At 43.4% G+C, this 16047-nt stretch overlaps 1 long non-coding RNA gene across 4 annotated transcripts in view; it reads left to right on the top strand.

Moving 5' to 3' along the window:
• LOC138822104 (uncharacterized) overlaps positions 1 to 14775 on the top strand; it is a 100775-nt gene extending 86000 nt beyond the window's left edge. For 3 of the 4 annotated variants that reach the window (XR_011370352.1, XR_011370350.1, XR_011370349.1), the window contains 3 exons: positions 6894 to 6970; positions 13260 to 13414; positions 14228 to 14775. This is a non-coding gene — a long non-coding RNA (uncharacterized lncRNA). The remainder of the gene's footprint in view (positions 1 to 6893; positions 6971 to 13259; positions 13415 to 14227) is intronic. The other variant, XR_011370351.1, reaches the window with a different exon arrangement.
• Positions 14776 to 16047: the final 1272 nt, after the last annotated feature.

The raw sequence follows: 16047 nt of genomic DNA, 5'->3' as shown, positions 1-16047 counted from the left end.
TTATGAGACCCCCAAAAGGACTTTCTTTTCTTTTCTTCTCCTATTTTTCTCCTTTTCCTTTTTTATTTTTGGAGAAAGTCTTGCTATGTGGCTCAGGCTGGCCTTGATTACAGTATGTACCACAAACCCTGGCTTAGGGATTCTTTCTATAAAAAAAGAAATAAACACATGCACAAACCTTAATATGAAACTCCCCCTCAATACCCCTGCAAACTTTAATATGTTCCTACACCAAAAGGTATCATAGAGAGATTAGGAAACCAGAATACAAGGGTGTATGGATGAGAATTTGCTTTAAGTACACATGGGCTTACAGAAAAAAAAAAAAAGAGATCGTTGGCAAAAAATAAAAATGAAAGAAAAAATATGCTTGGGATTGTGCCTAATTTGCAAACCCTTGTGTAAAAGATCTGGGTTTAGGAAAAGTGGAGAAAGAGTCCTTGTCCCCTCTGGGCTGAAGGAAGAGAATGTTTCTGCAGATACTCACAACTCACCAGGAACACACAGGGACTTCAGAGGAGCCACTGATTTCACTCTAAAATGAGGCCCCTTTGCTCAGGAGACTCTTGATAGATCACAACGGTCTTATGTGTCTGTCACTGGTACATACTTTTTACTTTATTCCAATTTGAACTTCACCAATGGACAAGTAAATGGGAGCAAATATCACATAAGTGTGGAGGAAAAGCTTGTAATGTTGGATTCTGAAGAAAAAAAAAAAGGACTTCAAAATGTTCCTACAATATGGATTCTGGGGATGTCATTTGGGGTCTGATCCATTGTCTTTTTGGTTCAACATGCTGAATGGAAGAATACACTTTCCTTTTATTGGTTTTAACCAGGACAATGAAAGATATTGTTCAAATAAAAATAATTCACTAGAATATTTTTATTTGGGGCTCATGGAACTATTTTAAATAAGTCCCATACATTGCGACTTCTTTTTATGTTAAATATGTATAGCCATTCCAATTGGAACACATTTTCAACCATCCTTTGCCCCATGCTGTCTATGGTGAATGCAATTTTTGGCTTAATGAGGTCAATTTTGTTTTCCTTCCCTAGGGAAAGAAAACATATGCAAACCCTCTCTATACTCTCCTACCCCACATCTACCTCCCATCTATACCCATCTAGCTCTAATTTTCTTCATCACATCCACACTGGAGATTTACATGTTTGGAATCTTTTTCTACAGTAAGAACGCATCTGCCCCTGTGGCGGCTCCAGGACCAGACCTTCCCCATCAGATCTGTCCTGAGAACCCACCATAAGAAATGCCAGGCACCAGGGCTCACATGCAGGGTCCACAGAGGAGTGCAGACCTCGGCCCTGATGAGCTGTTACCTTGTTCTTGGACTATATTCCTTACCTGGTCCAGGGTGTTCAAGGTGGCATTAAGGATACAGAGGAAGCAAATATGTGTGCTGTAAGTGGACTTCCGACAGGGACTGTAAGACCTCATTAGAGGTAAAATGAACGAGGGAAAAATATTCTACCATGGCCAACATGTCCTCTCACCTGGGATTTTCTTGGGAAACGATAGAAAACAATCACAGAGTATGTCTCCTTTAGAAATATAAATTTTGCCAGTATGCAATTCCAATATGGTCCTACCAGCTTGCTTTACTTCCAGAAGTTTCTAAAAACCCACCAACCTTTGGAGTGCAAGCTTCATGACTTGAGTCCTTGAATTCTTCACCGTTTGTGGATACGTGCTCTCTGTCTGCTTTTGGTGATCTAGCACCTGGAAGAAACAAGAGCAATAAGAACCAGGATCAACTAGTCCCCAACCAATCAGGACCCTCCCTGCTTCTCCCAGTCAGGAGCTTTGTTCATTTCGTCTGTCATAGAGCGCCTTAATGCCTGGCCATCTGTCTCAAGTCCTGGGCAGTGTCATCAGAAAACATCTGTTCAACTTCTTGGTAACTGAAGTAGCCAACAGGTGCTCTGCAGAATGGTAAAGCAAGAAAGTGATGGATTTTTATTTAGTACTTTTTACATGGGTGAATAAGTCCTCAAGTATATTCATCTGTACAATGGGAAAGATTAAGGCTCATGTCTGACAGTTATTATAATGTTAGGTTAAATAAAATACCAAGGAAATTCCTGGTCTACTCTAGCTTTGTTTCCTTCTCTCTCATACTTAGTTATTTTTGTTTTATAACACTCAACTCAATGGTCAACCCCTAGATCTCAAAAACTCTGTACATACCTTAAAAAGATTCTCAAGAGTTTACTTAAAAGGAAAGGTAACTCTCTCTCTCTCTCTCTCTCTCTCTCTCTCTCTCTCTCTCCATATGTACATAAATATGTGTATATATATGTGTATATATGTATATATATGTATATATGTGTGTGTATATATGTGTATATATATGTATATATGTATGTATATATGTGTGTGTGTATATATATGTATATATATATGTATATATATATACATATATATATATATTACAGATAATCACAATTGTGAATCCTTCCATTCTGGAGAATTCTATTATGTTGCCCAGGCTGGTCTCAGTTCCTGGGTTCAAGCGTTACTCTGTTTCCACCTCCCAAGTACTTAGGTTGATCACACCTGGCTCTAGTGATGCTTTCAAGTGGATTTGTTACACTTAAATGTGTACCCATGACACACATTTCAGTATGTTTTTCATTACCTTTAAAAAAGAAAACCTACAAAACACAAGTTTAATTTAGGTCATTTGTTGGTTTTCCAACTGCCCCAAAATGCCAGCATGCTGTACACCAGGTGTAAACATTAAGATTTTGTTTCTCATATATTATGGGCAAAACATTCCCACAGAGGAGAATCTGTTAGTTCATTTGGGCTGCCATGATGCAATACCAAAACACGATGACTGAAATATGAACTACTTATTTCTCCAGTGCTGGAGGCCAGAACCCAGCAAGTGTTCACTGAATCGTTTCTGTTAAGGGCTCCTCTTCTGGCTTGTAGACCATCTGATCCCTGAGCCTCTCAGGGCGTGGCTTGGTGGAAGGAGAGGTGGGGGCTGGGAGGGGATGAGGTCTTGTCTCTTGCTAAAGGAAAGTGATTCTTGTGGTCAGCACCACATCCTCATGATATATTAATTTCTTCCTTGGAGGCTCCATCTCTAAATATAGCCACCCTGGAGATTATTAGGGCTTGGACACCGGAATGGTGAAATATAGATATTGCATACTTGATGTATAGCAGAGAAATAATTGTCACCTGGAAATGCTTCACGTGCTTGTAAATTCAGTAGGGTGTCCAGGTGATTTCTTTACCTCTTGGGTTGATGGCTATTACAGCACTACCCACAGGATCTGTCTTCACTCACCACCCCAAGTGTCACACATTTTGTTTGTGTGTGTGGCAGTTATCTGTTTGATCAGTGGCAAAAGTTTCTCCAGAGCTAATGCAGATTTGAAAGTCTCTCTCGTGTCAGTGTTGAGTAGAATGCGTTTATTTTCTCCACACTGGAAGTGTGACTCACACAGTGGGCATATTTTGTGGACAGGTTTCTATTTAATGCTAAAAGGGCAAAAATCATATGCCCTGAAAACAGATCAACGCAAAAATACATGAAAAGGAAATGCTTCCTTTGGCAAAGCAATGCAAAGCTTCATGCTAAAACTGAATATTATTCTGCTGTCCCCTTCTCTCCTTTCCTCTGTCTGCCTGTCTCTTTGCATGTGTAGACAATTTGCAGGGATGTATCAAAATAAACCTACAAACACGCCCTTTCCATGGTTCACAACACACATAGAAAACAACCCCAAGCAACTCCAGGCCTTCAGTTCCCAAGTGTGGGGTGGGAATGTCACAGGGCACTGACCACACTGTGTGGCAGACTCACCCCTTTCCCTGCAGGTTTCTTCCCACACCCCCATCCTCACTGTGTAGCATCTCATACCCTTAATATTTTCTCCCATTTTATGTGAGTCGATCTTGATGAATTTAAACTCAGGCATTGTACAGATTTCAGATTTCGAATGAATAACTCTTTCATTTAGTTAATAGCTGCAGCAGAGCCATAAAACTGTAATGCTTTATGACTTTCAGGACATAACCTGCAACCACAGACGGTATAAATTACACCGCAGTACACTTTACAGCCTGGGGGCCCACAGGAAGAATCTCTCCACTGGGGTGGAGTCCAGGGAGTGGATGGGTCATGGGATGAGCTGTTTATTTATTTTTTACTTGGAGGCTGAAAAAACACCTTCATTCTGTGGCCCAATGAGCCACATTCAAGCTCCAGGACACCCACCTCCTCTGGGGAATGATAGCCTAACCATAAAGAGCTAGTGGCTATTTTTGTCTCATCTTCAGCTTAGGTTGCTACTTCTAATACAAATGGAAGAGCGACTCCATTTCTGCTCCAAGCATCAATAATCATCTTCAAGGAGGCATTGCTATTGGGAGTGTGGGGTGGTAGGATGCCCGGAACTGCTCTGTATCGTGACCTCCAGAAACTTTTGCTTGGCTGAATGATCAATTCATTGGAGCCTGGAAGATAGTTTTCCTGGGTGTCTCATGTAGCTTTGTGTCTGCATTTATGGGCACAGATAGAAGAGCAACTGGAGGGGCTGCCTCCCCCTCCCCCTGCCGCACACCCATCCTGTGAAAAGACCATCAACACATCAAAAATAAAGATAATAGAGCCTGAGGAATGATGAAAGACCAGGAGAAGAGAGGAGGCAAGGCAGCTTCTAGGCGGGGGAGAAGTCACTCACCCCTGGCTGCACCTGCTGCCTGGGGAAGTGTGGCCTGGTTAAAGAGGCCCCGGTCCGATCTGCATATCAAATAGCTGGTCTGTAGATGAATCCATTCATCCTGCCTGTGGAGTGGCCACCGCTGGGGCAGGGCTGTTGTTTAACAGCCAGACCACAGCTTCCTGGGCCCGCTGAGTCAGCAGCCCCACACCCACACCCACTCCTCCACCAGGATTGATCTTCATAAATAAACCTGTGACTACCTCATGCACGGGTGATCTATGTCCAGCGCGGGCTTCCTTCAGAGGATTGTACTTGTCAGATGAGCTACTGGATAAGTAACGGCGGATTCACCCAGCTGCCATTTTCCGGTGTCTTTTCCTATCCTCCGGTGGAGAATGCTTATTGCTCACATCAGCACTAGCTTGGATCATGCTTAGCCAGTGCTGATTGTTGGGAGTCGTGGTGAAAAGGAAAATTAAAATACGGTGCCTGTGTTGTTAAAATACCTTTTTATATAGGTTTATCTTGATAACTCAGTATTTATACATTTCCAAGCCGAGAGAGTCATTTTACCCAGTCTGATTCTTCGCATGCATTGTCCCATCACTTTGAATAGTGGGAATGTTTTCCAGAGTAGAATTCTTCCCCCCGCAAAAAATTATAAAATAGAATCATTTACTTCAGATGCACTCAAGATGAAAGCTGTGTGGAAGCGTTAGTTTCTTATCTTAGACATATTCTTTGGAGAACATTTCCTTTTGTCATATTTTCCTGGTTTGTTAGAGATTTTTCAACCCCAACTCCTGCTTCTGGTTGTGAAAATAACTTTTCACATTTGGAACAGCCTATCATGATTAAGAAAAAGTTGCTAACATAGTTGTGAATAACCATGTCCAAACAGGATGAGAAAAAGTGGAAGAAGCCCAGGGTCTGGGTACAAATGAGCAACATATACAGAGTAGCTTATTTTAAAAACATGAGATAACGTTCTTTATCTTAGACACCTTTCTTGTATAAGAAAACTCTAGGGAGTATAGAATATGTTTGCAAAATTAAAAAACTAGTTTATCTAAGTGCAGTCAATAAAGTATGATTCATTGGAGAAAGGAAATTTAGCTAGATATAAAAATAAACAACATGAAAAAACAAATAGTCAATGTTGCGCTTCTTGAAGGTTGCACCTTTGGCTGAATACATACTATCCGGATACAATATTTTAACATCTTACAAAAGTGACATGAAAAGGTAAAAATAATGATGGATATTTTTGCGTAAGAGTTTACAAATGGCAATCCTTCCAACCACTTCAACTAAGCTGAACTCTCTCTTACCACTGAACAAACCAGCGCTCATACAATACATCACTTATTCAAGGCCACGTAGTAAATGCAGTTAGACAGGAACTTGGTATCTCTACACCAACAGCTGTGTCCAAACATGGACACATAGTTATTGTAGAAGTGTAGATTGAGTGCTTGAAAAATATTCTCATGAATAATGGTATAAAAAAGCCAAAGGAGGCATGTGTGATTAGCAATTCAGATTATGTCAAGGCATCATTTTGAAAACAATAATATACCAATATTACATACTGCGTGTCTCAGATCCAGTTCGGGAAGAAATAAAGAGACTTCTGTTCCCAAGCCTTGGTATCAAAGAACCACCAAAAGCTGTCTATCAGGAGGCAAAGACACCTGTGATATATGCAAAACAAAATAATAAAAATTAGTAAAACAAGGTACCCGAATTTGCATCAAGACATAGACTGATCTTTGACCCTTTTTACAACTCAAAAGCCCTTTGAACCCTAGGCTTTTGGCTGCAGATCAGAGCCGGGGGCTGACCTGGGAGCTTCCAAATGATGCTCTCTGAATTTATTTAGCTCTTATGGCAGTGAAGCAGTTAAGTCCTCTGATCTCCTAGGCAACCAGCAGTGTGATAGTCCTCAGAAGAATCCTGGGGACATTACCTATCTGCTGTTTAATAAAGTAGACTCAAATTGCTCTGAATATTTCTTTGCTAGTCCATTCAAATTTAATGTCAATCAGTACCTTACTATGCAGAATGGACTCCCACACTACAAAGAACTTATTACTATTAATAAGAATATTTGTTTAAAAATGTTCTAACAGTATAACATACACCTTGCTATATAAGGCTGTGGTTTTGATTTATTTCTTTAGGTGAAAAACACCTAAGATGTGTCTGCCTTCTGAAATCAGTTTATAATGCTATGTCCACTTTCTTCTTCATTAATGAGGTAAGTTTCATTTCTGAAAATTGCACATAACTTGATTTAAATGTATTGGGGGTATATTTGTGAGGGGTTTTAAAAATCCATACATTGAATTCTTGATTATCTTTATTAACTTTAAAAATGATCTTTAAGAAGGTCTACCAGGGTTTCAGCATAAGTCAGCTTTTGAGTTCAATGACTCTTGATTAATATCATTCCCTTTCATCATTCTACCCCCATTTTCCCCTCAAGTTACCTGCTTCCATGTTCAGATATGCCTATCAAATATTATGATTCTTCCTTCAAGGAAATCTTGATTAAAAAAAATAAGCTCAAACAGAATTGTATATGTGTCCCATCTGGGTGCACCCCCCCTCAAAAAGATTCATTCAAAGTTGCTCAAGCTTTCTTCTCTTGCAAAATCACTGTCCTGTGTGGATGGTCACGTGTAAAGCTGGTGAGCAGTCCACCTGCACACTGAGACCTAGGGAAGGTGCAAGCATTACAAAGCTGCTCAGGTTAGAGAAGGGAAGTCCTCATTAAACACACTGCACAATCAGACCGGCTCTCCTGGCCCAGAAACGCACAGCCGCCAGCATGATAGCTCTTAGCATTTCTGGGCATTAAGATGTGCCTTCTTCAGAGCTCAGTTCTGTGCTCTGACCCAACACAAATCAGTTTGCTAGCCAGACATAAATTATGTTTATTTCTTGACTCCTTGCTGTTCCCGAGTACATGGTAAGGATCTATAAATGCAAAAGCAAATGAACAAAAATAATAATTACTTCATTGATAAAGGGAGGAGCAAATACGCGTAGGTGTGGACATAAAACTCGGTGTGGCTGGTGTCAAAAATGGTGCCACAGCGTGTTGGCAGCAGGATCTTGCTGCTGTGGGAAGCAATGGGGCAGGGCCACTGCAAAGAGATAGCTGGAAGAATGGCCTGGCCCCTGTTGAGCTGGCCAGTACGGGCAGAAGGCTGTCCTCCTGCCAAAGAACTCCGCAGATCCAAACCTTGAATTCCAAGAGCCAAGCCTCATTTACACCCTGCAACACCCTAAATATTTCGCATTACATATATTTTTTTTTTTTACTACATTTCTAAGTCGCCGTTTGTGGCCTTAGGATAATCAACGTCTTGATTCTTCCTCACACCCTAGTAGCCCCTCGGTGTTTTGCCAACCTCATTCTGCTTGAGATTAGAAAAATCCATAGCATGATTTCTAAGCTAATGAATATACATCCCTAAGGGATGTGATTTTATTTTTTGCATCAAGTACATAGTCCAGTAGTAAATGCTGTATGTTCCTTACACCAATGGTGCACGACCCTCCGCTTTTCTTAATAGGATTTATGCTTGTCCGCTTCCTGTATACCCTGCCATTGTAGATAAAGCGAGAGGCAGAGTTCCCTGGCAACCAGAACCACTCCACTCCCAACTCCTGGCAAATTCCTCCTAAGCATACAGCGGGCAACACTAAGGGAGAAGATGTCAGCTTATACATAAACATGACAGCCTCCTCTCAGCAAGGAGGGTGTATCCAGCATCAGATTGAATTTAGATTTTCTGATTGTTTGGCCAGATCCTTCTATTAAATCCTCCAATGGAAACATCTGCAGCTGGGAAGCGAAAGATCGTAATTCTTTCCAGATTTCAGCCCATTCCTAGTCAAATGTCATCCAAGCTCCACCGAGGACTGGGGAAGCAGAATTCTTTATGCATCTGTTCCAATTGAAAAGGTTATTTCATGGCCTCCAAGATGGCTCTTGAGCTGTCCGCAGAGCCAAGGGCTGTGGCCTGAATGAGGAGAGTTGCTAGGAGATAAGCCCCCTCAGCAGACTGGGCTGGCTGGAGTTATCTCTAATTGACAGCTCCTTACCCTGAGGGTCTCATTCTAACCTTGAGACCGGGACCAGAATGAGAGAGCCCCTTTCTGTCACCCCTGCTTCTAGAAGGCTAAGGCAGAATGATCACTGGAAGCCTGTTTTCCTGGGGTTTATTAGGCTTCTTCAAGGGAGGGGCTCAGCACCGTGGGGCTGCTGTTTCTCCTGCAGTTTGCATCCTTGAGCCCTTGTCTGATTCAGGCCACCTGAATAAACTTTCTCCTTCAGTTAGGATGGCCTCATTTTGAAATAATAAGGGTATTCTACAGGAGAAGAAGCTGTCTCTGATTTTTGAAATGATTTGAAATTTGAGCAGGGAAGGTGGATTTGGGGGAGGGGATGGGGGGGTTCTGTACAGGAAGAGACAAAAAAAGAGAGAGAGAGAGAGAGAAGAAAATCCAGTGTCCAGCCTGTGCATTCAGTGCTAACCCCGTGTACACTGTCAGGACAGGCTTGCAGGCAGGAAGTCTAAGCAACAAGTCCACAAAGGAAGAGATCAGCTGGCCAGAAAAAGTAGGTATTCTTGCATGTCTGGTCTTACAAACGTGTTGGCTCATGGTTTTCTTATCCTAAATAATACAACATAGCTTGTGGGAGAAGAAGCAAGTATCTGTGTATAGACCCCACAAGCCTGGGGCTGGGGGATGGGCTTCTAGGGAGAGATCACAGCCATTTCTTTCCTAGACACAGCTTTTCTTCCCATTGACAAAGTGCTTCACTGAGAGATTTTTCTGCTTAACAAACACATTTTAAATCAGAAATATATAATTTTATTAAAGGTTATAATAATAGAAATGAAGATATTTCTTCTTCCCATTGCTGAGGGTTTGTGTTGGCCTTGAGTAGGATGGGGGGAACTTAAGTCAGAGAAATACCTGCAAATCACAAGAGTGGCAGGCTGTCTTCATCAGTCCAACTTCTGGTATCCTCAAGCGAGATGAGGGATACTGGCTAAGCCCCAAAGGCCCAAATCACACCATATTATTGAACTGGAGGTGATATGATTTATATTTTTTTATTGTAAAAATACTGTACAAAGGGGTTACAGTTACATGAATAAGGTAATGAGTACATTCAATATGATGTGATTTTCTTTCTACTTACTAGCTGAATTTGTTATTGAAAATCTCACAGAGCAAATCTATTTGTAAAGGCCAATGTTATTTCTTTTATAAACATGAAAACATCTTCACAGAGTTTTAATCACATTTTTTGGGGGGGTCAATTATGGGGCTTGAACTCAGAGTCTGGGTGCTGTCCTTGAGCTTTTCTGTTTAACTCTAGCACTGTACCACTTTGAGCCACAGCACCACTTCTAGTTTTCCGGTGGTTCATTGGAGATAAGACTGTCAGAGATTTTCCTGTGCAGTCAGTCTTTGAACTGCAGTCCTCAGATCTCAGCCTCCTGAGTAGCTAGGATTACAGGCCTGAGCCATCAGGGCCCTGCTTGAATCACATATTTTATTCAAATTATACATATGATTGGAAAAGAAAGTATAAAACCAATGGTGGGATAATAAAAGTTAATATCACCAAAGACTTCTTTTTTTTAATTCCCCCCCTCTCTTGTTATCACATATCTTTACATCTACTGGAAGACTTCGTCTTAGTATTTCCTTTCTTTAAAAAATAAGACTTTTATTTGGAAATAATTTCAGTTTTAGAGAAGAATTATGCGAAAAGGACATGTTTCTCACAAAGGTTCACACTGGACCATCAGTGGTTTAATTTTCTCATTTGCGTTGTCAACTTTCTCCTTGTAGGTGTGCATTTGTAGTATATTTTCCTCCTGAACAGCATGGTCATACTGAAGATAACAGGCCTCTTTATCTCTTTCTTAAACCAACAACAGTCTGTTACATCATCACTCTACAATTACTGAAAGCAGGAAATTTAGCATCGATGCAAACTACCATCTAATTCACAGCCTGTAATCAAATTTTGTCAATGGTCCCAACAGCATTCTTTATTTCTAGTGTTTTCCTGGCAAATCTCATGATCGCACATGGCATTTCGTTTTCTAGGGGGCATTCACATTTATTTTACTAACAAAGGCTTAGAGAAGTTACTAGTTTAATGTTGCAAGATGGTATTAAGCTTTGATTTGTTTTATTATTAAAAATTTGGAGAAAGAAGTACCCCCACTGAGAGTCTGGGTCTGAGTGGGGAATATTCTTCTATTCATGACATAAATCTTGACACACCCCCAAGAAAAACTTTATTTTCATTTATAACCTAGAATGAAATCAATAATGCCAATTTAATAAATATTTTGCAAGAAAAATATGATATGAATAGAATAAACAATGGGATATGCCATTCATGATAAAATATTTGTAGGAATGAATGTATCTATCTCTAGGAGCTTCTTTGGTGTAGGCTTCATTCCTTGGTGTTCAGGAATCCTCTATCATAGTAGAGAGGGAAATGGAAAAGGGAGAGAAACTTGGAGTGAGAGAGAGAACAAAGGAACTGGAAGAGGATTAAGCTAGATACACAGAAAGAAGATCATGTGAAGAAAACAAGGAAATTTATTTAAAAAAAATAAACTAAACTGTGAGCAGCAGAGCTGGTAATTCACGCCTGGGCTTCTAGCATTTTGTGGTTGACACCAGCCTGTGCTACATATTGAGATCTTGTCTCAAAATAAATAAAATTTAAGTTGTTTTGGCCACTTTTATTCTTATGAATATTATTTTCCAAGATGGAATCCTCTTGCTCTTGCTGTTATAAACCCTCTCTCGCTCCTCTGGCCATGGGAAATGGAGGTCTGGGAGCTCCTGTTCCTCTCCTGCCCTGTCAGCCGGGGATGGCCTGGCACAACTGTGTGCACACGCGCAATGCCTGTGTTTTCAGGGCTGGTGCTTTTCCTGCAACTTCCTATTTGAAAGTCTAACTTTCCCCAAATGGGACACGAACACAGCAGTCTTCAGAGGGCATCACAGATGGATATAAAACCTGTGACACAAGTTCTCTGTCATTGTCACTGGTACGTGACGGGGACGGTCAGAGTTCTATGTAGCCTCGCCCAGCTTCCCCTCCCATGTTGGTCACAGCAAGTATCTGGTCCTACCTTTCATTCCATGTGTGCTTTGCTATTGCCATACAATTGTTTTTTCTTGATTTTTGTCTTGTAAAGGTGATGTATAGAGGGGTACAGTGATGTAAGTCAGGCAATGGGTACATTTCTTTTCCCTCCCTCCATCATTTGCTCTCACTTTCCCTCCTGACTTCCCTTCCCCAAGCTGTAAAGTTCATTTCCAATGTAGTACCTGATTAGCAGCGCAGTTGCATTGGGTCAACCCTTGTCCCACCGTTTCTGTGATTCCCCCTGCCCTTCCCCAAGCCATACACCTTATATACAAGACAAAGGATACAGAAATAAAAAACAACAGAAGAGAATAAACCAAAGGAAGAGAGAGAACTGAAAACAGTACAATCAAAAATCAAATATCCTCTTATTTCCATTTCTTGGAGTTCATTTCACTAATTTTTTATACAGTTAAAATCTTCATGCATTATTTTCTCACAAACCACAATTCATTTATGTCAGTTGCAAATTCAATTTGCCTTTAAATCAAATGAAATTTCCCTTCACCTCCAACTAATTTAAAATCTCTTTGAAAATATTTCTTTGCCCTTTTGTTTCTGAGTAAAGGGTTGATTCCTGCTCCCAGTTCTGCGATGAGCTGGGTAGATGAGGGGGTTTCTGTCAGAAGGCGGGCTCCCCAGGAAAACACCCCTTAGGGCCTCAGGGTCTCAGGGTCTCAGGAGGACAAGACCCAGGTCGTCCGTGAACAGCTGCTCACTAGATGATGGCTGGCTGGAATTCAATGGCAGAGCATTTTTTTTTAGAAGCGGTTGCTGACCTCTGACCCTTCTGCAGAATGTTTGATGGGATTAGGGGAGCTGGTGTTCAGCTCACTCCAGCTCTAATAAACCAGCAAGAGATAACAGACTTTTTAATCATCAAAACATGCTTGAAGGCTGCACTTTGTCCCCAGATGAGACAGCCAGCACCTGGAAGTCACACTGAGTTAAGGATCATTGTTCAAACTTCTCTATTTTTTTGAAAAAGAAGGTAAACAAGATACCTGTGTGGCCTCTTAGTTGTGCGTAACACGGTTCATACCTCCCTTTTGTTTCTGTACCTGACAGAGACTATTTAAACATTCTAATAGCTTGTGCACTTTTAAAAATTAAATTTATATCTTGTCATCTTTAAATAGCTGTACAAAGGGGTTTCGATTCCCCAAGTCAACTCATGAATACAATGCACCTTGGACAGTGTCACCTGTTCCACCATTCTTCCACCCAACCCCTCAAGTCCCTGTGTTCTGTTTCATACATGTACACTGAGTATGATTGTATTTAAATAGTCATGAGCACATTCCATTCTTTTCCTTCTCTCATATGGTATGAGAAACAGGGTCCTCAGCCTACAGGAAACAACAAACCTACAGAAAAAAAAAAAAAAAAACAGAAGCAAAATGAGACTGCAGTGGCTACAGGATCTGTGGAGGAGGCGGTCCCAAGCAAAGAACTGTTTCCATGAACATGACCTCAGAAAATGTACGCTGTCCGGTGAGCATGCTGCTTAGACCAGCAGCAGACCTGGGCCACACTGGGGTGGACATCGAAGGAGGCCTGGCTCACCAGCTGACCCATCCTCTTGCCACACCCATGTCATGCCAGTGCTTTTCCAGGGTCTTCCAGGTGGTACAATGTTGAAGGCAAGCTGCGGCCTGCTGTGCTGTCTGTGGGGAGGAGGAACGGACAGTCCTGAGCCAGGAGCTCACAGCCCAGTAGGGTACAGAGCACTTCTGCTATTCCCCCCCTTTTAATTTCACTTCATTGTAGATCTTAATCATTAACAAAATTTGAGCGAATAGAACATAGATATAATATACTCCTGAATTAAATCAGAGGCTGAATGCACTGTATTTCTTGAATTTTCTTCTTTCTTTCCTCTGAAATGTCCCACATGAGTTCTGTTCTGGGTAAAGGCATTTAGTCTCCAGCTAAACACACATGTGCTATTCAATCCATTAGCGCCTTATCACAACATAAATAGCTCTCAAAAATGAAAGCTGCATTAAAATTAACAACAACTAAAAATGGCTCAGGGGCCATTTTTGAAACCTTATGCCAAAGAAGTGACTAGTGGAATACTGTGAATATTGGACTAAGGGAAGTGACTATTGGAGACATTATTGGAATTTCCTGTAGAGTTTCAGACCAGCAAGGCAGATATTGTGCCAGGAAGTGCTGAGGTGGGGAAATGGAGGCAGACCTTTCAGGCCATCAAAACTTCAGTCAGTCCTTGGCTTTATGGAGGGAGAGAGATGGGGAGAGGGAGAGGGAGGAGAAAGGCTATTTTCCATTCTGTTTTGCCAGGAGTTGGACACACACCATAGCCCTGACCGTAAGGACTTCAGGAGATACCCGGCTCAGCAGCAGCAGCAGCGTGTGATTAGGCCATTCCGGGGTTACAGATGAAGGGAACTCTCCCTCCCTGTGGAGTTCAGGGCGACTTCCCCGAGGAAGCCACGTTTCCACGATCATTCGTAAAGTGAGTGAACTTTGCAGGCCACTAAACAAGACATGATCCTGCAGGCAACTGGGAGAACAGGAGAACGTGGATACTGCGCGGGGCCCAGAGTTGGCAGGGCGAGGGGTTCGAGGCCAGGGTGAGGCTGTGTGGCTGTAGAGGGAGGAGCGGATGAACCGGGGCCACTCGTCCCAGCGGAGGACGAGCCCCGTGACCAACGACACCAAGGCAGAGTGAGGGGACGAAAGGTTATTTGTACAGAAAAAAAATCCGGGGAGTTTCAGGTACAGCCCAGGGCTACAGAAAGCTGAAACTTGGGGTTCACCCCCATGCAGCAGGAACACGGGGCGACTCCACACCAGGATGTGCAAACTATTGCTCCAGGGGGCCTGGTGCTTCAACGGGCCGGGGACGCGCACAGGAGCGGGTGGAGGCTGGGGTGGGGGGCAGAGCAGGGGGGCTTCCGCTCTGGGCAGACCCTCCCTGGAGGCGCCCACCCGCCTCTCCTTCTGCCCCCAGAGGCAGCGGGCCTCTTCCCGCCCTCCCTGCCCTGGCGCCTGCTGCTGTGCTCCAGCCACCAGCCGCCCCAGCCGCTCCTGTGGCCCACGCGCCCGTGCCAGCGCCCCCCCGGCCTCCTCCGTGGAATCCGCCCTGCCACCCACTCACAGTGGTGCTGAGGAAAGTGAGGGAGGCCCGACATGAGGGGATGGGGGCAGCAGGGTCTTCGCGAGCCAGCCGTTTGCTGGAAGTTTCCTTCCCCTGGAGGACGGAGCGGAGCCACAACCTTGGCCCCAGAGTGGTCTGCTGGGCCCCGAGGCCAGGCCGAAGGGCCACCTGTCCACCCGCCCACCTACCCTCATCTGGCAGCCACTCAGCGTCTCACCGTGGAAGCTGAAGCCAGCGTGCGCCAGCCGACAGCTTGAAGCTCCATCTGGCCAATGGAGACGGCGTGCTTGGAGACGCACTGGTGCCCAGCCCCAGGCACGTGTTCCGAGACGCACTGGAGACACACTGGAGAATCACAGGAAAAGCACTGGTGTCCATCCCCTGGCACGTGCTCTGAGATGCACTGGAGACGCACTGGAGACGCATACCTGGTGCCCAGCCCCGGGCCTCCCCGGGACAGCTGGGGTAAGAGGCTGGCTGCTGCCCGCTGAGCCACGAGCACTCCCATGCTGGGAGACTGTGAATAGGGAGTCAGAGGTCCGTGTCATCTTTTCCATCAGATATTAATCCCCCCCTTTCAGGAAAAGGAACTCGAAACTCCTATTACAGTATCAGGAAACCATAAACCGGTGACTGTGGTGATCTTTCCCCATTAGGCCCCTGTGACGCAGGCAGCGACCACTTAAGCTGATGGCTGCAGCGGCTTTATTTCCCCTCCACCATGCGGACAGGCAACCCATCACCCGTCACTCCCGGGTGCTGACTCAGCTCCGGCTGAGGCCTTCACAAGGTCAGGCTGCTATTTCCCTGGGCTAAGCACTTCCAGTTTCTTATTGCCTAGGAAAAGCACTGGGGTTTGTCGCTCTGGATGGACAGATCCTTTGTGGACAGACACCGTTTTTCCCAGGTCATCCATACCTCTCCTCACAGTGCTACATCTTATGTCCTCATTAACTTTTGTCTACTTACTTTTTTTCGCCATGCACACTCAAATAAGTGG

Source organism: Dipodomys merriami, unplaced genomic scaffold (assembly GCF_024711535.1).
Source record: "Dipodomys merriami isolate MVZ:Mamm:240054 unplaced genomic scaffold, mDipMer1.0.p SCAF_99, whole genome shotgun sequence".
Lineage (NCBI taxonomy): Eukaryota > Metazoa > Chordata > Mammalia > Rodentia > Heteromyidae > Dipodomys > Dipodomys merriami.
Note: the sequence above shows the minus strand (reverse complement) of the source record. Positions and strands in the feature narration are given on the sequence as shown.